Raw genomic sequence first — 23,706 nt, 5'->3', positions numbered from 1 at the left:
GAAACTCCAATACTTTGGCCACCTGATGTGAAGAGTTGACTCATTTCAAAAGACCCTGATGCTGGGAAAGATTGAGGGCAGGAGGAAAAGGGGATGACAAAGGATGAGATAGTTGGATGGCATCATCGACTCAATGGACATGGGTTTGGGTGGACTCTGGGAGTTGGTGATGGACAGGGAGGCCTGTAGTGCTGCGGTTCATGGGGTCACAGAGAGTCAGGCATGACTGAGCGACTGGACTGAACTGAACTGATAGCCAAGAGAATGACCATGGATAGACATCACGGGCAGTGGGAGTTGCAGTCCCTTGGGCAGCTCCGTGCTACCACCTGGACCTCTGGAGTCCTTATCACACCTGTGGTCTCACAGACGTCTGCAGATGTAGGGGCTCATGAGAGTTGTGGTCATCTCTTCATGAAAATACAGACTCTCACAACTGAGATAAAACTAATTATGAGATTCCATTGTGTCTCCTCCAAAAGTCTTTGCCATGTGCATGCCACCATTAATGAGGAGCTCATTACATGGAAAACAATGACTTGAATTTTATACCGTATTTCAGGATTAATGCAACCAAAATACAGAGCCTGTTTCGGCATAGACTTTAATGGCAGTTTTATCTTTTACCAACTGTGTCACTGACGTCACTATTATAATTCTCTGCCCTCCCTTCCCATCTTTACCCCCATCTTTGCTCTCAGCAAAACATCAGGAACCAGAGAGAAGAGACAGAAAGGCTGTTAGACTCACCTCTCCCTTCACGTGCAGGATGCATCAGCTCTCTTATATACAAGCCTTCCGGTTGTGAACCTTCAAACATGTGAACATGCAGCTGGTTCCAGCACAGGGCCAGAACCTGTGCCATCAGCGTCAGGCGTGAGTGAAGCTACAGCTCACCCCCGTCTCCTGTCACTGACGACTCCCGGTTCCATGAGCTCCCACGTCCGCTCCCTCCTCCATCGGTCGCTCTTCTCCCCTGTTCCCTCAATGCCTGCCCCTGTGTGCCAGCTGTTGCACTGGGCTACTGTACTTTTCAAGGCCTTGCACTGTAAAATTAAAAATGTTTTCTTTATTTTTTGAGGTTTTTTCTTTTTATGTATTATTTGTGTTAAAATATTACAAGCCTATTACAGTACAGTATAAGATAGCTGATTGCATTAGTTGGGTACCTAGGCTAATTTTGTTGGCCTTACAAACAAACAGGGACTTCCAAACGTACTCTTGGCACAGAACTCATCTGTATTTAAGGGACTTACTGTAACAGAGCAGAGCAGCTGATTAGCAAACACTAGAGAGAAACACACATCCCGAAGAAAACCAAGCAGGGAATTTTCTCCCACCTAAAACGTATTCAAGAAATGAAGCCACCAGGCTGATGTTGCCTGGTAGTTTGTGGGCCACTCTTCAGAAGCCAGAATGCGATCCAGCCATCGACCTTGAGAAGGAGGCCTTGAGTGGGTATGGAGAAGACGATGCTTGAGGCTGTAAAGCGGACCTGAAGTATGGCAGCAGCACATTCCAACCACTGTGTCTCAAGATTTCATGCACGTTTTTGGAGAGAGAGATTATTCTTTAACTATATATGCTATTAATATGCAACCAGTCCTAAACTGGTTGAGTGGCGGGAAAGGAAAGAGAAATTAGTCTCAGTTTTATTGAGAAACTATGATATTCCAGACCCGATGCCAGATACACCACTATTAAGCGCTTACAAAGACAACGACAAAACCTATCAGGTGAAACGGGAGCCTGGGCATGGAGCCCAAAGCCAGGAGTCTGCTCAGTTCCTGAAGAGCTCCCCAGTGCTCACTGCCCCCAGAGGGACCGCCACCCCGCGGCTCCCTCAAGGTTTCTGGTTTTAGAGCCCATTGCAAGCAAAATGACTTATGCAAGCCACCTAACAAGAGCTCTAATTCTGAGATGAAGAAACCCAAGAGCAATTCGTTCCACTTGCTCATAACACTGAAATGAGGCACAGAACCCCAAACAAGCCACATCTTGAATCAGCGAAAAAAACACCACATTGAAAACCACTGTTCTGTCCCCAGGACACGCTGTGCTCGTGAAGTCATTCCGTTAACATCTACTGAGCCCCAGTATGTGACAGGTCATCTACTGATAAATAACAGTCAGTGTCTTAAGGAATTCATATCCTTTGAAGGAAGGTAGGAACATACAGCTAGCTATGTGTGTTGAGAGGTCGCTGAGTACTGTAATAGAATATAAATGAGGTGTTGGAAGGATGGATGAGATCAATTCTGTTGAGGCATTTCAGAAAGCCTCCACAGATCCGACCACTAAAAAGACCAAAGATCTTGAAGCAGTGTAGAACATTTCATGTGGAGAAGAGAGTGTGAAGAAAGCACAAAAGTACACAGCATGCTTGGGAAATCATGGGGATGACTTGGTTATAAAGACTGCAGCCCGCCAGGTTCCTCTGTCCATGGGATTTCCCAGGCAAGAATCCTGGAGTGGGTTGCCATTTCCTTCTCCAGGGGATTTTTCTCATCCAGAGATCAAACCCAAGTACCCTGCACTGCAGACAGATTTTTTTACGGTCTGAGCCACCAGGGAAGTCTGATTATAAAGGGCATGTCTGTTAAAATGCTTAGACTTGATTCACCAGGGAAGGAAAACCCAACAAAGTTCTTGAGCAGTATTTTAACATGATCAATACTATATCCGAAAAAGAGTGATGAGGCAGCAGAATCAGGGAGGGCTTACCAGAAGAGGTGACATTTCAGCTAGGTCTTGAATATTATTTCAGGAAATAAGAATACTAATCAAAGGAAAGGTAAAGATCGTTTTCCCTCAAAGATGTCTAAAGACACAAAGGCAGCAGAACCCAGGAAACATTTACACAACATCCTGGCATATGGTTTATCCAGAAACTAGGCAGTACAAATCATAAAATGGTTAGAAACAGGTCATGATACACCTTGAATATAAAAGCAAAGTATTTAGAGTTTCTCAAGAGATGCTGAAAAGCTAACAAATTTTTTCTTAGATTTTGTTGAGTAAAATTTTGCTTAATGAGATTGAAACTGACAGCCAGAGATAAGAGAGCTTAGAAAAAGACAAAGAAAGAGAGGAGCTCAATGGAATTTTAAAATAATAGCTAACTTTTTTTGAGTACATAATTCCTTTTATGTGCATTATTTCATTCACTATTCACCTATGAGCTCAAAACTTATTTTATCTGAGTTGAGGAAGCGGAGCATTTGAGAGATTAAATAATTTTTACTAAAGCTCACAACCAGAAAACAGCAAAGCTGATATACGATCTCATTCCCTCTGAAACTGTATCCCTAGGACTTAGGATAGCCCCTGACGTCTGGTAAGGATATAATGGAAAACACTTGAGCTACTTTTGCTGAATCATCTTAACTCTGGCCTGAACTCAGCATCATCTTCTCAAAGAATATTTTCCTGACACTTTCAGCTCAAAATTGATATATTTTTCTGCATCCCAAATTCTATGGAATATATTCATTTAGGAGTATTCTGTACTCCAAATTTTGGGAGGAAGTCAGGGAATTCATCTCATTTATCCTGTTCTCTCTCACAAGATGTCCAGCAAAGCATCTACCACATGAGATGAATGAATGGATGAATAAATGAGTTATATTTTCTAAGTGGTCTCTTCTCCATTTCAGCACAGGTAAATTTCAGTGACTTCTCATGGAACACACAAGGCATGTAATTGACTCAGAGTTCTCAATCAGATAACTCCTTCCATTTTCTTTTCTGATGAGAATCTTTGTTGGCTGTGACTTAATTTAATCATTGCATTCATATTCTCTTTAGAGAAGCCCAGGAGCTCTAAGGTGGTGGGTTCTGTTTAATTAAATTTGATCAAATAATAATGATCTTTAATTTCCTAAAACTCAGGATCATTGAGGATATGAGAGGCACTATTTAATGCACTATTATGATAATGTTCTTATTTCTGTGTTAACAGAAACACAGATGGACTAGGTGTGACATTTAGTGAAACTGGAGTGTCTCCTGACTTAAAAATAATTCTCACAGTAATTCTCACTCCAGTCTGCCTTCCTCTCTAAAACTCCACGGTCAATATTTTATTCCTTTTGGTTTACAAGGGATCCTTTTTAAAATGCAAATAATTTGCATCAAGGTAAGAGAAACATTTGTGTATAAGAGATTCATTGCATCTCTTATACACAAAGAAATAATAATATTTACTGAGCAACAGCTATATACTAGGCATTGTAGTAGGAATTTTACACTCATTATTTAATTTAACATTCACAGCTCTGTGAAATATTCCTTCTGGTGTGTGTAGTATATCTTTATCTACAGATGAGAAACCCCAAAAGTCAAAGGAGATAAGCAATTGAACAAAATCAAACAGGAAAGAGCAGAGTTGAAACTCAGGCTTTAGTTTCTCTGATTAAGTTGCTCTTTCTACGTTTTTATGTAGAAAATGGAGCTGTGAGGGTAGATGGGGTATCTAATGCTGGAATACAAAGAAGACGGTGCACACCAAAATGAGTGTCAGGGCAGCATGAGAGACTCTGACGGCCACTGGACAACTGTGGGAATTCATGGGATTCTATGAGAATGGGAAGTGGCCATAGGACTCACTGGCCTTAGACCTACTCTAGTGCAGCTGATTTTATAGGCTGGCTAATGGACTGTTAACTTTTACACATGCAAAAAAAAATCATAAATTGGAAAATACATTTAGTAAGGTACTTTAGCCATTTAATCTCTGTTTTTGAAGCCATATACTGAGAGATTTTCCAACATTGTTAACATGTTTGCCATCATCCATGATGAAATAAGTGTATGGGGGAGAAAAAAATCTTTAGAGATTCACAGTGTGGATTGTGAAAAGACACAACTGAAAACTCTCCAGCCATATGAAAAAGTCACCATGCTTTTGACTTGACTCAGAGTCATGGACCTCTTAACCTATTTCTGAAAGATTATGACATTTGGTCTGAGTCTTACAGATTAAACATGACCCCCAAAAGACTGGCCTGGGTAAAGCTCATAAGATGTTATAACTCTGTGTTCTCTTTAATGCCTGTAGAGCCATGAGTTAAATCAGTCTACATTTCTACCAATTGCAATTTCTTGGTGGCTTTTCACCTTTCATTTTAGAAAAAGTCACTTTGGAAAAGCTGTGATTTTGTTTTTCAGTGTAAATTAATTCTTCACTCTTAATTTTTATACTCACCAATAATTGTTGTAGGACTTTTGGGAGGGATTGTTAAGAAACTAGTGAAATCAGCAAATTTAAAAGAAAAGGAGAGCATGGATAAAATGCAGAATAATCTCATCCTTGACTTACATTCTACATCTGAATGGATTGCCTCAGCTCAAGCCCTCCTACAACCTGGCCCACTGAGTGGGAGAGGGCTCTGCTGAAAAAGCACGTCCATCATTTGGTGGCAAATGCACTGTGAGCTCTTGCTTATAGAAACACCACAGGATCGATACAACAGGGCACCCCATGTACTGCAGTATTGTTAACATCCTGCTGGCTAGAATTCAGATTTCCATTTAATTGTGTTCTTATTTAAACTGTCTGCTGCACCTGCAGTCAACACGATCAGTATTAGCTATTTGTCTGGTGTCAAGTACATTTATGAACAATGAAAACTTTAGAAAAAAATGTCAGCCGAGATGCATAGTTCACAAATAACAAGATGATAATATCTCACGTGGAAAAAAAAAAGGCTCACATGAAAACAGCCCCAGTGACATAAATATTGAGTTTACCAGCAACGCCATTTCCTTACAGAGGCCGGACAATAGGCCATTTCTTAAATGGCAAAAGGGATGAGCTCTCTTCTTTATCTGTATTCACTTTTCCTTTTATTTCATTCCTGGGAAAGAGAAATGCCAGAGGAGAAGCTTAAAACAGATTAGGCTGTGAGTACTGTATATAGGCTATTACATCATAACTGTCTTTGAAAACTCTCAAACAGCTGACCTGTTTATATTACAAGACAGGGTCAATTTCCATTCTAGCGACTCTTTTGATGTTTGTGAATACTAATGCCCTCCCCAGAATGCTGGCTTTAGGATAGCAGCAATTGAACCATTCAGCCTTCTCTGATGCAATCTTTCTGCAGCTAGATAGGATTCTATACATGGATTTCATTGAGCCACACAGCTTGGCATGATCAAAAGCTTTGCCGGAGCCGTCAGTAAATGATGTTTCAAATAATAGAGTCACGTTAATACCTACAGTTTCTACACTAGTCACTGTGGCTGTGTGTATGAATGTGTGTGTGTGTGTGTGTGTGTGTGTGGATATATGTAACACAAGCCACAGTTTTGCTTCCACTGGAACTCAGAATGGTTAAACATCAAAATGAAATAACAGGGTCATTTTAAAGGCAAACGTCTGAGAAAACAAGAAAGGATGCTACATCCACATGGAATACCAAAGAATCTGGAGGCTTTGGTATGAGAAAGACATAGTCAAACACTTTCATTGCTACATCTTTCTAACTACAGGAACTCAAGCAGTTTATTTGACATAGAGGCCTCTACTGCCTTATTTTTTAAAAGGTGATAACATCATCAAGCTCACGAGGTTATAACGCAGAATAAATTTACGTATAATAGCAGCAACAATAATAATAGTTAGCACTTATTAGTAAATTATGATGTGCCAGGTTCTGAACACTTGACATGAGTCATCTGAAATTCCCAATCGCCTTTTGAAGGATGCACAGTGGTTTTCCCATTCTATATATAAAGAATCTGAGACTTAGAAAGCAGATTTTTAGAAAGGAGTAAAACGGCTTTAATGGGCTTCCCCAGTGGCTCAGCAGTAAAGAATCTGCCTGCAATGCAGGACCCACAGGAGACATGAGTTTGATCCCTAGGTCAAGAAGATCCCCTGGAGGAGGAAATGGAAACCCACTCCAGTGTTCTTACCTGGAGAATCCCTTGGAGACAGGAGCCTAGTGGGCTACAGTGCACAAGGTCACAAGGAGTCAGACACAACTGAAGCGACTTAGTACAACACAGCACAGAAGGTCTTTAATATATTGGAGGAGGCAATGGCACCCCACTCCCGTACTCTTGCCTGGAAAATCCCATGGACAGAGGAGCCTGGTGGGCTGCAGTCCACGGGGTCGCTAAGAGTCGGACACGACTGAGCGACTTCACTTTCACTTTTCACTTTCATGCATTGGAGAAGGAAATGGCAACCCACTCCAGTGTTCTTGCCTGGAGAATCCCAGGGACGGGGAGCCTGGGAGGCTGCCGTATCTGGGGTCGCACAGAGTCGGACACGACTGAAGAGACTTAGCAGCAGCAGCAGCAGTTACTCTTGAGACAAGTTAAATGAGCAAGCCATTGCATTCTGCTTAAATGGATTGAATCCTGTCTATTTTAAATGGAAAGACAATTCCTATCAACATGTTATCTTTGAACATTAACAATAGAAGAGACCTTAAATTTGGGATAGTCCAAGAAATGGCAACTCCAGTGTTCTTGCCTGGAGAATTCCACAGACAGAGGAGCCTGGCAGTTTGCAGTCCATGGGGTCGCAAAGAGCTGGACACGGCTGAGAGACTAACACAGTGACACCATACACTGGAAAGCAAGATTCAGACATCAACACCGCTGGTTCCCACCTTTAGCCCACGGAGCCCCACGTCACTAACCAGCCCATTTCATGCTTGGGTAACGCTCCTTGTTACTAAGGGTTTTTAACTGCTTTCCTTTTACAGTCTCCTCACGGGCCCTCTGAAGGTAAATATTTACCCTTCAGATACTGAAAAATCATTTATTTCCTCTGAGCCCTCCTCAGGCTGATCATCACCAGCTCCTCAGCTGTGACTCTTACGACAGGGTCTTCACAATCCTAAAATGTTGCTCTGGTTTGTCAATACCATGCTGAAACTATGGTAACCAATTTCTAGTCTCAATACAAACTGCATTCTCTGCGCACTTTAATTTTAAGTTAAAGCCGTTTGTAAGCCGTTAGTTTAGAGATTTAGAAAGGAAAGATATCAGGTCCCCTTGTCTGCCAGTCTACTTGGAAAATCAGATTCCAAATAGTCTTCCTCTCCTAACTCAACCTTCTATTGAAGACTTTGCCACTACTTCTTGCACTAGAGAAGCTTTGCTATTCAGAGGGAGGCAAATTATGAATTATTTAAATTTTATTTAAATACCTTTCCGGAGTTTAATCTTCCTCAGCCAGCTGGGCACCAAATGTTTGATAGCTTCAGTTATGTACTGGCAGGTGAATCAGACACAGAGTCTTCCAATGGAAATACTGACTCTAAAAGCTTAATCACTGAAATTATAATTTGCTCCCTTTAGGGCAGTAAGGGGATTTGAATTAAAAACATTTCTTCCTGCAAGGTAAGGGATTCTTTTTAATGGCAATGGTTCCAGGGTTCAAATTGATTAAATTTTTATAATTTTTTCTTCCACTTTGATATAGTAAAAGAATACTCCAACTCTATTGTTAACTGGATATATTATTTTGAACACCTCTGTGTGTCAATTCCTCATCTGTGAAATGGACATAATATGTATATAACCAAGCATGGTCCGATGATTAAACAAAATATTGTATATGAGAACACAAATGTTTTAGCATAATACCACTGGAAAGGAAAAGGAACCGTGAAGCGGGCAAAAGAGGAGGAAGAGATTAACACTCAGGAAAAGGGAAAAGCAGTTCTTTCTTTGCAAAAAGTCATGAAGTTCATTTCTTCCTTAACAATGAGTTATATTTGTAGAGTTGTTTTGCTTTCACCCACTTCTCTCACTGAACCTTAAAACAGTCCAGGGGATGGGTTTAAATCAAGAGCCATTGCTACCACACTTGACACATGAGGAAAGGGAAAATGTGGGAGGCTGGGACCAAACCTCTAAGACCCCTTTACCCAAAGAGACAAGGTTGGACTAAAGAGGCTTTCTGACTCAGAAAGAGTCAGCATTGCAGAGCAGAGAGCAAGATCTGTTTACCGACCTGGTCTAACACTTACCTCCTGGGTGTTCTGAGATCAGTTACTTGCTAACCTTGTCTATTTTCCATAAAATACTAATGATTGCTACCTTTTCCAGTCAGGGTGCTCCAGAGAAATAGAACCAACAATATAATGTTACAGGGTGTGTGTGTGTGTGTGTGTGAGTGTGTACACTGAAAGGCAGAGATAGAAAAAGATTTATTTATGACCTGGCTCATAAAACTGTGGGGGCCAGCACATCTTACAGCCACAGGGCAGTTCAGTGTGCTGGAAACTCAGAATTTTTATATTATACTCTTTTTGCTTATTTTAACCATTTAAAAATCAAAATATAGTTAATTTACCATGTTCTGTTAATTTTAGGTGTATGGCCAAGTGATTCAATTATATGTATATATATCAGTCAGTTCAGTTCAGTCACTCAGCCATGTCAGACTCTTTGAGACCCCATGCACGCCAGGTTTCCTGTCCATCACCAACTCCCAGAGCTCACTCAAACTCATGTCCATCGAGTTGGTGATGCCATCCAGCCATCTCATCCTCTGTTGCCCCCTTCCCCTCCTGCCTTCAATCTTTCCCAGTATCAGGTATGTATGTATATATCTAGATATAGATACATGAATAGTGAGAAAGCCAGTCACTCAGTCATGTCCAGCTCTTTGCGATCCCATGGACTGTAAGTCGCCAGACTCCTCTATCCGTGGAATTCTCCAGGCAAGAATACTGGAGTGGGTAGCCCTTCCCTTCTTCAGGGGATCTTCCTGACCCAGAGACTGAACCCCAGTCTTCTGCAGATTCTTTACCATCTGAGCCACATGGCAAGCTATTTATCTTTTATTTATATATTTATATATATTATTTTTAAGATTCTTTTGCATTCTAGGTTATTCCAAGATACTGAATATAGTACCCTGTGCTATACAGTAGCTTATATTACACTTGAGGCAGAATTCCTTCATAGCCAGAAAACCTTACTTTTGCCTTGAAAATATTCAGCTGATTACATGAGGTCCACTTACATTAATCTCCTTTACTTAAAGACAAGTGATCATAGATACTAATCACATCTACAATGTACCTTCACAGTGACATTCAGGTTAACATTGAGCAAACGACTAGGCACCACATCCCAGCGAAGTTGACACATAAAATTGTGTATCGCACCACCTCATAGAATTGTTGTAAGCTTTAGGAGAAAAAGTATGCATCTGGTTTGGAGTGGTGAGCTCTAGAAATCAGCGCAGGACAATTTGGAAATCAAGAGTGCTCAACCTGGGCTTAAGAGCCCCTCTCCCCCACGTCCTGACAGGAATGAATCCAGTTAGGAATGAGACCCAAAGCTTCTGTAATTTGTATGTCCTTCTTTCTTTAATAAAAGGAAGCATTCAAAATTTAGGTATATTTTTATAATTTCAAGATACTTTATTTTTTTAAAGATGAGTTGCATCACTAAGTTTCTGGCCCATTCTCCCAATAGACAAGCTGTGAGTGTGCTTCCTTGCTCGGCAGTTCAGGGGCGCTCTTTAGCAGCAGGTTTGAAAAGTGAGTGAAAATCCATATAAAACAAACATTCAAATAATTTCTATGGAAACACAGTTAAGTGTGACCGCATCTCCCAGTCTTCCACATTGTTGCATCTGGGCCAATCCTACACACATAGGCATATCAAAACTCGCAGTAATTAAGTGGTCTCCCCAAAACCCTACTGCTGTGAATAAGAGCATTCAAAATTAGATATTTTTTCTTTCTTCTCTACAATGAGAAAAACATCACGATCATTAAAAATTTAAATCAAGTGAAAAATTACAGTCTGGTCAACACGGAAGCATACCTTCTTTGTTGTCTTATATTTACTTATTAACGATTGGAGAAAAAATCAAATTAAAAGTTAATGAAATATGAAAGGAAAGCAAACAAGATAAGCACTGAAATCAATAGAAACTGTTTTGACATGAAGAGGAAAATTGTAAAAATAATTTTGTCAAATCGTACCCAAGGTAATAATTTATGGAAAGGATGAGATGGATTTTGAATAGTGTTAATAAATAGACTTCGGTGTTGTTTGGTAATCCAGTTAATGAAGAGGAGTGAATCATATAAAAACATTGCAAATGAGTTTAATTTCTTGCTGACTTGATGCTTAAATAATAAAACAATCATGTTATTCTTCCTGATTTTGAAATGCTTGAGCTATTTGTCAACTTTTAATCATATGCATTTAGATTTGTATACACTGTATTGAGAAATGAGTATCCCCCTGATGGAAGAGTATTTCTCTTTTGACCAGGTATCAGTGAGAATGGAATCCAGGGCTTGCAATTCCATGTCTTAGATTGAGAAGAATTTTCCACAGATCAGCTCCTGGCCCCATGTATATTAAACATGCTTCTCTCTAACTGCTAATGAACTTCCAGTGCAAGCTATCTCACAACCTCAAGTTCTGAACTTTTGTTTCACGACTTTGGTTGAGTCAGGACAGTGGGTAGCAGGAGTATTCCTGGAAACCATTCCCACACCAGGGTGACTAGCAATAATTTAACTGGAATCCATGTTCACATGACCCACTAATGTCAAATCAAAAGCCTCCTCTTAGAGGATACCATAAAGGTCATGACGCCTCCAACACCACGCAACAGGAGGGGAGGAACAATGGTGGAGAAACCGGAGCAGAAAGAAACATGAGCTGTGAGGATGAAAAATGTCACCTGCCACGTCAATAAACAAAGGATGCTGCCGTCACCAAGCCAACGACACTGTAGCCTCTGCCAACATTGAGCCCTGAGGGGACCCAGGACGGAAAACAACAGGATGGGACACTGGGCCTCGAAGGTTACGGTGTCTCAAAAGAATGATTTCAACGAGCCCAAACTCTTCCCGCACAGAAAAAAGCACTGAAATCCTTAACTTGAGATATCTGGTTTTCCTTAATTAACAGTAACCTTCTGATGTTCCAACCACCTGGTTTTTGTTGCAAAAACTGTGTATCCTAACGCCTTTCTTACCTCATCAGAGCAGTCCCTCAGAGCTATCTGAGAGGCTGTCTTCCAGGCTTACATGCTCGGAAAGTCCGTGGAATAAAGCACACTTCTCAGCTTTTAAGTTGTACATCTTTTTTTCAGTTAGCAATTTCAAATGCTTTCAGCTAAAATATCTTACTTTTGCAAATTATACTGTGTATATATATATACATAAATATAGGCATATATACATATGTACATAGTTATATATATATATATATATATTTTTTTTTTTTCCCCAAAGGGAGAAGAATAGCTTGGTAAATGGATGGCATCTTTGTACCACGTGGCTCTTCTTTATATACCTGTAAGCCTGTCATCCCAGGTAAGCTCCAAGTGTCATGACATCAGGGACTGTTTTTGTTTCTTCATACCCCTTGCAATTAGATCAGTTTGGGCAATGAGTAGGCACTCAATAAATATTTTATTTATTAACAAAGTGATTAAAGCTAAACGTTCTAAGCAAAATGGAATAAAACACTTTTAAAAACAGCTGCCATGATAGTCTTATATCAAAGCACCTGGGGCTCCACAGATGTTCTAGTTTTTATAGCTGAAAACAAAATTCCCCTAAACTTAGCAGCATAAAGCAACAATAATCATTTCTTTTCATTCATGATTACTGTGGGCTGGCAAGCTGTGTAGACCAGCTCTGTGGTTCTGTTCTCTCATAAGGCTGCAGTCAGCGATGGTGGCTGGGGGTCATTTCAGAGTCTTCTTATCTCGAGTGGCTGGGGCCTGAAGTGGAAGGTTCCAGTAGCAAGGGTTGAAACAGCTCAGACTCAGGTCTGTCCACATCATCTCTCCAATAGGCAGCTTCTGGAGGGCTAGACTTCTAATATTAGATCAGATTCTCAAGATGCATGTGCCGAGAGGGGGAGTATTTTGCCTTTTATCACCCAGTCTGGGGGGGAAAAATGCAGCATCACTTCCACTGTGCCCTATTGGGTGAAGCAGTTACAAAGTCCCTCCCCGAGTTTTAAGGGGTAGACTCTACCTCCTTATGGAGGAGTATCACGATTACACGGTAAGTAGGTCATCTGAGATAAGATATACATTAGTGTGGCCATCTTACTATAGGAGATAGAGGTTTCTAAATTTATAAGCATTTGTTTAAATAATGTACAATATAATTCTTGCTCCTGCTAGTAGCTCCCAGCTACTGTTCTTCATGTGCCAGACCACTAAGTTCCCCTGCTAAGGAAATGAACGTCACACTTGAATACCTGTAATGGCCTTGCCTTCAGAAACACATTGGTAGATGATTTTGTTTCTCAGAGGATCTAATACATGTCAGCTTTTGTGATTTTGAAAGTGCCTTCTAGAGTTCCACTCAGCAGTCCGTCTTCCTGTTGCCACCACTATTCAATCCAGGATGGATGAAATTTACTAACTAATATTAGTACAGCCCACCTATTATAGACCGTACTGTATTTTGTGTGTCCCCAAATTCGTATGTTGAAATCCAGTCCCCAGTGTGACGGTGTTGGGATGTGGGGCCATGAGAGGTGATTAAGTCATGAGGCTGAGCTCTTATAAATGGGATTAGAGCCTGTTTAGAGACCCCAGAGAGTTCCCTTGTCTCTTCTGCCTTGTGAGCCAACAAGAAGACGACCATCCTCTATGAATCAGGAGATGAACCCTTACCAAACTGAATCTACTGAAGCTTTGATCTTGGGCTTCTCAGCCTTAAAAAAAGCTGTGAACAGATAACAAAGCTGTCAACAGGTAACAGTACTCTTGCCGGGAATATCCTATGGATGGAGGAGCCTGGTGGGCTGCAGTCCATGGGGTCACCAAGAGTCAGACACGACTGAGTGACTTCACTTTAACTTTTCACTTTCCACTTTCATGCATTGGAGAAGGAAATGGCAACCCACTCCAGTGTTCTTGCCTGGAGAATCCCAGGGACAGGGGAGCCTGGTGGGCTGCCGTCTATGGGGTCACACAGAGTCGGACACGACTGAAGTGACTTAGCAGCAGCAGCAGCAACAGCCTATTCTGTCGGCAATAGGAATAGCAGCCCATACTAAGCAAGCCCTGTTGCCCTCTATGGACCTAACAGGCCCATCTGGAGACCCTCCCCAGACCCCTGGACCCCTGGCTGCTTTGCCCTCACTTGGGACAGCCAGGGCAGAGACCACTGTGTGGGCCTTGGAGATGCTGCCTCCACAAACTGACGAGTCGCATTCCTGTAGCTGCTCGCTCTTCCACCACTTCTGCTTCCAGATTCTGCTATGCTGCCAAGTGAAAGGAGGTGAGCTCTGATTCTCTGAGCAGCTGTCAGAGTTCGCTCCCTGTGGGATAAGGTGTGGCCAGCTGCAGACAAGCTACCCCTCTCCCTCCTCTCACCGATGGCAGGTCTGGAAGCACAGTGCTGTTTGGAGACATCCTACAAGGCACACCTTCCAAGTGAGTGGCTAGGTCTGTGTCGATCATGCCAGAGGGGCGGGCATACTGCTTCACCCTGTTGCCTATTTTAATTTCACTTTCTTACCTGCTATACTTCTTTTTTCACTGGGAGTGCCCTGGGATGGCATCAAGCAATTAATCCTTTACTCAGGCTCTGCATTTTAAAGCACCGAGGCTAAACCTGAAACCATCCATACTGTCATCACTACCTTCATTTTAAACATGAGGAAACCAAGATTCACAGGTTTCCAACTTCCTACAAATTCCTAAAAAACCTAAATTTGCAAACAAGGATTATTTTTTTTTCTCAGCTACAATGCCTACATTTTTTCCTTCTCTCCACACTACTTTCTCAAGAAATATTGGATTCAGGAAAGCTGGAAACAGGGTTGTAGTCTTACCACCACCAGTGGATTAAATAAACCTTGAAAGTTAAGAAATATAATAACAGCTAATATTTGTTGATTCCTTACTATGTGCCAGGCTCTGCTCAAAGTAATTTATATGTAATTTCTTTAATGAATTGCATAAATTCCCTTCTGATTTAATAGTATCCTCATCACTACTTTATAAATAAAGAAACTGAGTTTAGTTTATATAGTAAAACCTATATAGTAAAACTATATAGTTAGTATATAGTAAAACCTATATACATAGGTTTATAGCCAAAAGTTCCACAGGTACTATGTGGTGGAGTCTATTTCCTTTTCTCTTTTTCTTAAATTAAATATACTTAAATTAAATTTTTTCTTGGGAAGGTATTTTATTTTGAATACAGTGGTGTGTACATGTCAATCCCAAACTCCCAATCTATCCTTCCCTCCCCATTAATAACCATATGTTCACTCTCTAAATCTGTGTCTCTGTTTCTGGCTTGTAAATTAAGTTCATTTGTATCATTTGCTTTTTAGATTCCAAGTTTACAATAGCCAAGACACAGAAACAACCTAAATGTCCATTAAAGATGAATGGATAAAGAAGATGTGGTACATATATTCAATGGAATATTATTCAGTTATTAAAATGAATGAAAAATGCCATTTGCTGCAATATGAATGGACCTGGAGATGATCATACTCAGAGAAGTAAGTCAGATAGAGAAAGGCAAATATCATATGATGCCATTTATATGTGGAATCCTTGTCTCCTAAATGTATATAACTCTGTGTCTACCTCACAGTATTCTCATAAAGACTGATGATGATATAAAATGCTCAGAAAAGAGCAAGTGTGAAGTATCTTTAATATTATATCTGCCTTTTTGATAAATGAAGGGAAAACCAAGTCAATACATATGCAGCATTGGAAAAAACATCCTAAAACATGAGCCTCAGCAAAAGACAGGCTCTAGCAATGACAGCTACACGCTTAGTGGTCCAGATGCCCATGCCTGTGATGAGGACAGGGTCACTACCCTCCTTTCCACCTTCAGATCACACATACTTGGGCAGCAGAACTCTTGAGCCTTCTGCTCCTTCTCCAGCTCATCCTACCCATTTCCTGAGATTTTTAGGTATTCTAAAAATTACCTTATATTCTTGGAGTAGGAAATGGCAACCCACTCTGGTAGTCTTGACTGGAGAATTCGATGGACAGAAGAGTCTGACGGGCTACAGTCCATGGGGTTGAATAGAGTCAAACACGACTGAGCAACCAACACTTTTCTAACTCCCCTTGATCTGATGTCATCATTATCCTGTTTTCCCAGCTTTGCAAGTTAATTATTTCTTAATTATGCTCACTGTAATTTCTATGAGAACAAGAAAGTCTTGTTTTGTCCTACCTATGCTTTTACAAAACACCTGAATATGTCTGATACTCAAAAAATCACTTCTCTAAACCTTAGAAATCACTGAAAATCTCATTGCGCCATGTTTCACATGGAATTTCCCTATTAGGTGCATCACCCAAGAGCACTCAGGGCGATGATTAGTTCACATTAAAATAAATACGTGGGCTGATTATATAAGAAAAGAAATTAACTTGAAATCACTGCTTAGTTGCATCTCCAAGTCCATGATCTGGCTTTGGTGGCAGTTAACTACAGTTTTCCATTCAAAAATTGAAAATATAACATTCTAACAACATGAAAATTGTTATTTACATTATTGTAAGCCTTTGTGTGGATCAAAATAAACTGTGGAAAATTCTGAAAGAGGTGGGAATACCAGATCACCTGACCCGCCTCTTGAGAAATCTGTATGCAGGTCAGGAAGCAACAGTTAGAACTGGACATGGAACAACAGACTGGTTCCAAATAGGAAAAGGAGTACGTCAAGGCTGTATATTGTCACCCTGCTTATTTAACTTATATGCAGAGTACATCATGAGAAACGCTGGACTGGAAGAAGCACAAGCTGGAATCAAGATTGCCGGGAGAAATATCAATAACCTCAGATATGCAGATGACATCACCCTTATGGCAGAAAGTCAAGAGGAACTCAAAAGCCTCTTGATGAAAGTGAAAGAGGAGAGTGAAAAAGTTGGCTTAAAGCTCAACATTAAGAAAACTAAGATCATGGCATCTGGTCCCATCACTTCATGGGAAATAGATGGGGAAACAGTGGAAACAGTGTCAGACTTTATTTTGGGGGGCTCCAAAATCACTGCAGGTGGTGACTGCAGCCATGAAATTAAAAGACGCTTACTCCTTGGAAGGAAAGTTATGACCAACCTAGATAGCATATTCAAAAGCAGAGACATTACTTTGCCAACAAAGTTCCGTCTAGTCAAGGCTATGGTTTTTCCAGTGGTCATGTATGGATGTGAGAGTTGGACTGTGAAGAAATCTGAGCACCGAAGAATTGATGCTTTTGAACTGTGGTGTTGGAGAAGACTCTTGAGAGTCCCTTGGACTGCAAGGAGATCCAACCAGTCCATTCTGAAGGAGATCAGCCCTGGGATTTCTCTGGAAGGAATGATGCTAAAGCTGAAACTCCAGTACTTTGGCCACCTCATTCGAAGAGTTGACTCATTGGAAAAGACTCTGATGCTGGGAGGGATTGGGGGCAGGAGGAGAAGGGGACGACAGAGGATGAGATGGCTGGATGGCATCACTGACTCAATGGACGTGAGTCTGAGTGAACTCCGGGAGTTGGTGATGGACAGGGAGGCCTGGCGTGCTGCGATTTATGGGGTTGCAAAGAGTCGGATAGGACTGAGCAACTGAACTGAACTGAACTGAATCGAACTGTTATTACATTGCAGAGACTGTTTCTCTACTCTAAAATCTACTTTATCTAATATTGGAACCTCTCCTGATTCTTTTTTAAATTATGGTTTGCATAGTGTTAATTTTTCCATTCTTTCACTTTCAATACACCACTGTTGTCATATTTGAAGTGAATTTCTTGTGGACAGTATATTCTTGGATCTTGTTGCTGTTTTTGGTTGTTTTTTTGTTTTTTTTTTTTGTCCACCTGGCTATTTTTTTCTTGTATTTTAATTAATTCAGAAACTTTTATGGTCATTATTAAAAAGCAGAGATATTATACTACTTGGCCAACAAAGGTCCAACTAGTCAAAGCTATGGTTTTTCCAGTAGTCATGTATGGATGTGAGAGTTGGACTATAAGGAAAGCTGAGTGTCAAACAATTGATGCTTTTGAACTGTGGTGTTGGAGAAGACTCTTGACAGTCAAGGAGATCCAACCAGTCCATCCTAAAGGAAATCAGTCCTGAATATTCATTGGAAGGACTGATGCTGAAACTCCAATACTTTGGCCACCTGATGCGAAGAACCAACTCATTGGAAAACACCCTAATACTGGGAAGAATTGAAGGTGGGAGGAGTAGGGGATGACAGAGGATGAGATGGTTGGATGGCATCACCAATTCAATGGACATGAGTTTGAGTAAACTCCAGAGATTGGTGATGGACGGGGAGGCCTGGCGTGCTGCAGCCCATGGGGTCCCAAAGAATCAGACACAACTGAGCAACTGAACTGAAACTGAAACTGATAGGGTCTGACGGTCATTATTGATACAGCAAGGTTTAAGTCTACTGTTTTATGTTGGATGGTTTGTTTCCTCTGTTTCCTCCATTCCCCATTCTTGCTTCCTGTTTCTACCTTCCTAGGAGTTATTTGAACATTTTTCACTACGTTTTGATTTATTTTTAGTGTTTTTGAGGATATCACTTTGTATAGTTTTCTTAGTGGTTGTTCTAGGTACTTCAATATACATACATATATATTGCTCTCTGTGACAGTGATATCAGTGCTTCAGCACTTCAAGTAAACTGTGGAAACCTGTTCCCATATAGGTGTCTTTACATTTCCTACTTTTAACATATAATTATCCTCAGTATTTCCTCTCCATACATTGAAAGCCACAACAGATGTTTATAATTTTTGCTTCAGTCATCAAATGTTCATTTAAGAAACTCTCGCAAGAAGTAAGATGACCTGTTACATTTTTGCCTGTGTGTACCCATTATGGTGTTCTTTTTTTCTTTCTGAAATTTCAAGCCTCTTTCTGCTATCATTTTCTTTCTGCTCAGAGAATTTTCTTTAACTATTCTTCAGAACAGGTTTCCTAGCAACTAATTCTCTGTGTTTCTCTTCATCTGAAAGATGTCTTTTCCCTCCCCTTCATACCTGAAGGCTATTTTCGCTGAATACGGAACCCAGACATGACCGTGCCTTTTCCATCGGTCCTCAAAGAATGCTGCGCCCCTTCCTACTGGGTCAAGGTAAGAATCATGGGTCGAGATAAGAAATGTACTTCCATTCTAATTGGTGTTCTCCTAAAAAGGAATGCATCACTTCTACTTCTTTTTTTTTTTTTTTTTGGTTTCAGAAGCTCAATTTTGATGTGCCTTTCAAGGATTTCATGCTTTGACAAACTCGGAAAGTTTTCGGTCATTATTTCTTCACATACTTCTTAAGTACCACTCTTTCCTCTCCTTCAAGCTCTCCAATGGTGAATGTTAGCAATTTTTTTATGGCCTCACAGGTCCCTGAGACTGTTCATTTTTGTTTCAATCTGTTTTCTCTCTCATATATATTCAGAATGGGTAAATTGTATTGATCTATCTTCAAGTTCACTGCTTCTATCTCTTTCATCTCCATTCTATTTTGTGAGCTCATTCAGTGAGGTTTTATTTTTTTACTTCAAATATTGTACATTTCAATTAAATTATTTATATCTGGTTCTTTATAACATTCATTTCTTTGCTTAGATTTTCTAATTTTTATTCTGTTCCAAGATCACTGTTGAATCATTTCTATGATAACTGCTTTAAAATACTTGTCTGATAATTTTGACTTCTGATTCGGATTGTCATTGCTTTCTGTTTATTATCTCCTATCATTCTTGTGGTTTTCCTCACCCTTGGTGTAATAAGTGATTTACCTGAGCATATGAGATATTATGAGACTGGACCTTATTTAATCTTTTCCTTGTTTTATCAGTTTGCCCTTCTACTGAGCTGTTGCATGAGGGCCAGGAGGCCCACAGCACCATCCAGCAACAGAGGAGTGCTGACTCACCCCGCCCACTTCAGGGTGGAGAAGACATTCAGCCCCCTCTTTGCTCCTCTTTTAAAAACACGGCATCGATGATCATACTCCCTTGTTGTCTCCAAGGAGGAGTGAAATTTAGGTCCTGCCTCTGGGCTGCATACAGGACAAGCAGAGGGTTGACTCCCAACACTTGGTTGCTGCAGGTCAGGCTTGGAGGCTCAGGTCCCCAGCAGGCCCCACTGACATGGGCTGGGAGTGGGGAAATCAAGTGGCTACTCTCCACTTTGACCACCTTGTCAGCTTTGTTGACGCCAGGTAGGGGTGGAGGCTCAGCTCACCAACAGACAGGCAACAACACTAAGCTGGTGCGAGAGTCAGATACTGCCAGGTCTGCTGGGATGTGGATGGAGGGCCAGCTTCCCACTCAGCCTGCCAGTGTCAGCTGGTGGGGAAGCTGGGCTGTTGCCACCAGCTTCTGGCAAGCAGGAAATGGAGAGGCAGGTCCCTGCCCCACCTGTGACATCAGCCAGTGGGGGATTGGGGCACACCTTCTACTCCCAGAGGATAAGGACTAAGAGGGAGCATTAAAGATCAGCTCTTGGCTGGCCAGCAGAAGTGGAGGGAAAGCATGACAGGATTTTTTTGTTAGTATTTGACTGGACTAATGTCGATATTGCCACAAGGCTTTCTATTGTTAGGACACTTTTTCCCCTGTCCTTTGACTAAAGGGAATAAGACTTTCTTAGAGAATTTTATTTGTGCTTGTTGATGTATCTGGAACAGAGGCTTCTTCAAAACTCTGTTGGGGATATATTGGAGGCAATAAGGAAACCTTAGGAACTTATCATTGTGCTCCTTCCCAAATCCCAATATTAATATGCAGGTCACCTTTTTCTTTCAATCTTTCAGAATCTCCCTGGTCTTTTTGTTGTTTTATAACCTGGGAGGACTAGGGTTACTCCATCTTGACAGAACCCAGGAAACTATTCACTATTCTGTGGGTTTTCCTATCTTTTATGAAAGTGCCTGGTACAGATAGTTTAAAACTATCCAAGGCAATCTGTAGATTCAATGAAATCCCTATAAAAATACCAACAGCATTTTTCACATAACTAGAACAAATAATCCTAAATTTTGTACAGAAACACAAAAGACTCAGAATAGCCAAAGTAATCCTGAGAAAAACAGAGCTGAAGATATCACATTCCTTGACTTCAAACTGTACTACAAAGCTACAGTAATCAAAGCAATATTGTACTGGCACAAAAACAGACACATAGATCAACAGAACAAAACAGAGCCCATAAATAAACCCATGCTTATAGATCAATTAAGCTATCACAAAGTAGGCAAGAATTTACAGTGGACAAAAGACAGCCTCCTCTGTAAATGGTGTTGGTAATATTGGACAGCTACCCTCAAAAGAATGAAACTGGACCACTTCCTCATACCAGACACAAAAATAAATTCAGGATGGAGAAATGCAAACCTTGAAACAATAAAACTTTTAGAAGAAAGCATAGGCAATACCTCTTTGACATTAGAAACAGCATTTTGGATATGTTTCCTCAGTCAAGTGAAACAAAAGCAAAAATAAGCAAATGGTACTATATCAAACTAAAAAGCTTTTCTACAGAGAAGGAAACTATCAGCAAAACAAGAAGACAACCTGCTGAATGGAGAAGATACCCAATGAAGTGCTAATATTCTAAATATACAAAGAACTCGTACAACTCAATAGCATAAAAGCAAAGAAACTGATTAAAAATCGGGCAATGGAATATTATGGGGCCATAAAAATGATGAGATCTTACCTTTTGTCACTATATAGATGAATTCAGGATGTATTATAGTAAATGAAATAAGTCAGAGATAGACAAATACAGTAGGATTTCACTTAAACTGTGGAATCTAAAAAATGCAGCAAAACAAAATGAAAACACAATCATAAATACAGAGAACAAATGAGTGGTTGCTAAGGAGAAGGGGGCGGGGGGGTTGTGTGAAATATGAGAAGAGAATTAGGATGTTCACACTTCCAATTAGAAATCGAATGTCTTAGGGATGCATCATACAGTATAAGCAATGCCATCAGTAATACTGTGAGAACTCTGTGTGGGGACAGGCGATTGATGACTAGACTTATGGTAATACTTTCATACTTTATTTAAATGTTGAATCACTATGCTATACACTTGAAATCAATATGATATTGTTTATCAACTATATTTCAATTTTTTATAAACTTCATGTAGCTATATTTTGGGTTTCTTGAATACCATTATGAATAAGAACTGTCAACTCCAATCCAAATTAACTATACCTTTCAAAAATGTAATAATATTTCAGATATTTTTCATGGCCTCTCTTCTACTAAACAGTAGATAGTTATTACAATGTGTGCCTGTCTGATGTTCTGAATATACAGACTTTGGGCAAAAGTATATGTGTTGTTTTTCTTTTTAACTTTATTTATTTCCTCATCCCCACTTGCTTTCAGAATGAGGATATCAAATGACACTAAAGTTCTTAGTAAATGACAAAGGAGTTGATAAGCAATCTTCAAATCTTCCATTTGTCCTCATGCTAACAGATCTAGAGTACCCCAAGATTGAGTATTTTAGTCAGAAGATAATGTTATCAGCTTCTTCCTACTCCTCCCACTCCAATTCACCCGATCCTCTCCATCTACTTCCTATTTATCTCCTTAAAAGAAGGTTGCGCTGTTTTCTAAAGCTCTGCTTTCCAATACAGTAGACTCAGGTCACAAACGTCTATTTAAATTTAAACTAGTTAAGGCACTTCCCTGGTTGTGCACTGGTTAAAACCTTGCCTTCTGATATAGGCGATGCAATTTCAATCCCTGGTCAAGGATCTAAGATCCCACTGGCCTCGCAGCCAAATAACCAAAACATGAAACAGCAATATGGTAACAAATGCAATAAAGACTTTAAAATACTAAAAAAAAAAAAAAAAAAAAACTGAAAAATAAACATTAAAATTGCAGTCCATGGGGCCCCAAAGAGTCAGACACTCAGTCATGTCTGACTCTTTGGGGCCCCATGGACTGCAGCACGCCAGGCCTCCCTGTCCATCACCAACTCCAGGAGTTTACTCAAACTCATGTCCATCGAGTCTGTGATGCCACCCAACCATCTCATCCTCTGTCGTCCCCTTCTCCTCCTGCCATCAATCTTTCCCAGCATCAGGGTCTTTTCAAATGAGTCAGCTGTCTGCATCAGGTGGCCAAAGTATTGGAGTTTCAGCTTCAGCATCAGTCCTTCCAATGAATATTCAGGACTGATCTCCTTTAGGATGGACTGGTTGGATCTTTTTGCTGTTCAAGGGACTCTCAAGAGTCTTCTCCACCACCACAGTTCAAAGTCACCATTAAATAAAAATCAGTGCCTCCTTCCCACCTACCACATATCTACTGCCCCCTGGCCACACATGGCCCTGGTGATTATAGTGGACTGCACAAACAAAGAACATCATCCTCACAGAAAGTGCTCTTGCACAGTGCTGGTCGAAAGGCCTTCTGCCCCCACCTCCAAAGGCAACAACTTCCTCTAGAGTCTGATTCAAGCTTCCTTCCGCATGCATCTATGTTTTAAAATTCACCAACAGGAAGGCAACAATCTTTTCAGAATAAGCAACAGGCAGGCACGGAGCTGGTGGGAAATGTCCGGTATCTATTGTCAAAGGCGCAGACTGATGAACGCGTCTGGAGTGTGGCTGTGCTCCACATGAAAATCAGTTCTCTAGGACCGGTGTTATTGGAGCAATTACACGTCCAGGGTTGGATGATTTGCATTCTGATGGGGTTGAGAGGTCAGG

This window comes from Bos taurus, chromosome 29 (genome assembly GCF_002263795.3).
Source record: "Bos taurus isolate L1 Dominette 01449 registration number 42190680 breed Hereford chromosome 29, ARS-UCD2.0, whole genome shotgun sequence".
Classification (NCBI taxonomy): Eukaryota; Metazoa; Chordata; class Mammalia; order Artiodactyla; family Bovidae; genus Bos; species Bos taurus.
The sequence above is the reverse complement of the archived record's forward strand: the minus strand, read 5'-3'. Positions refer to the sequence as shown.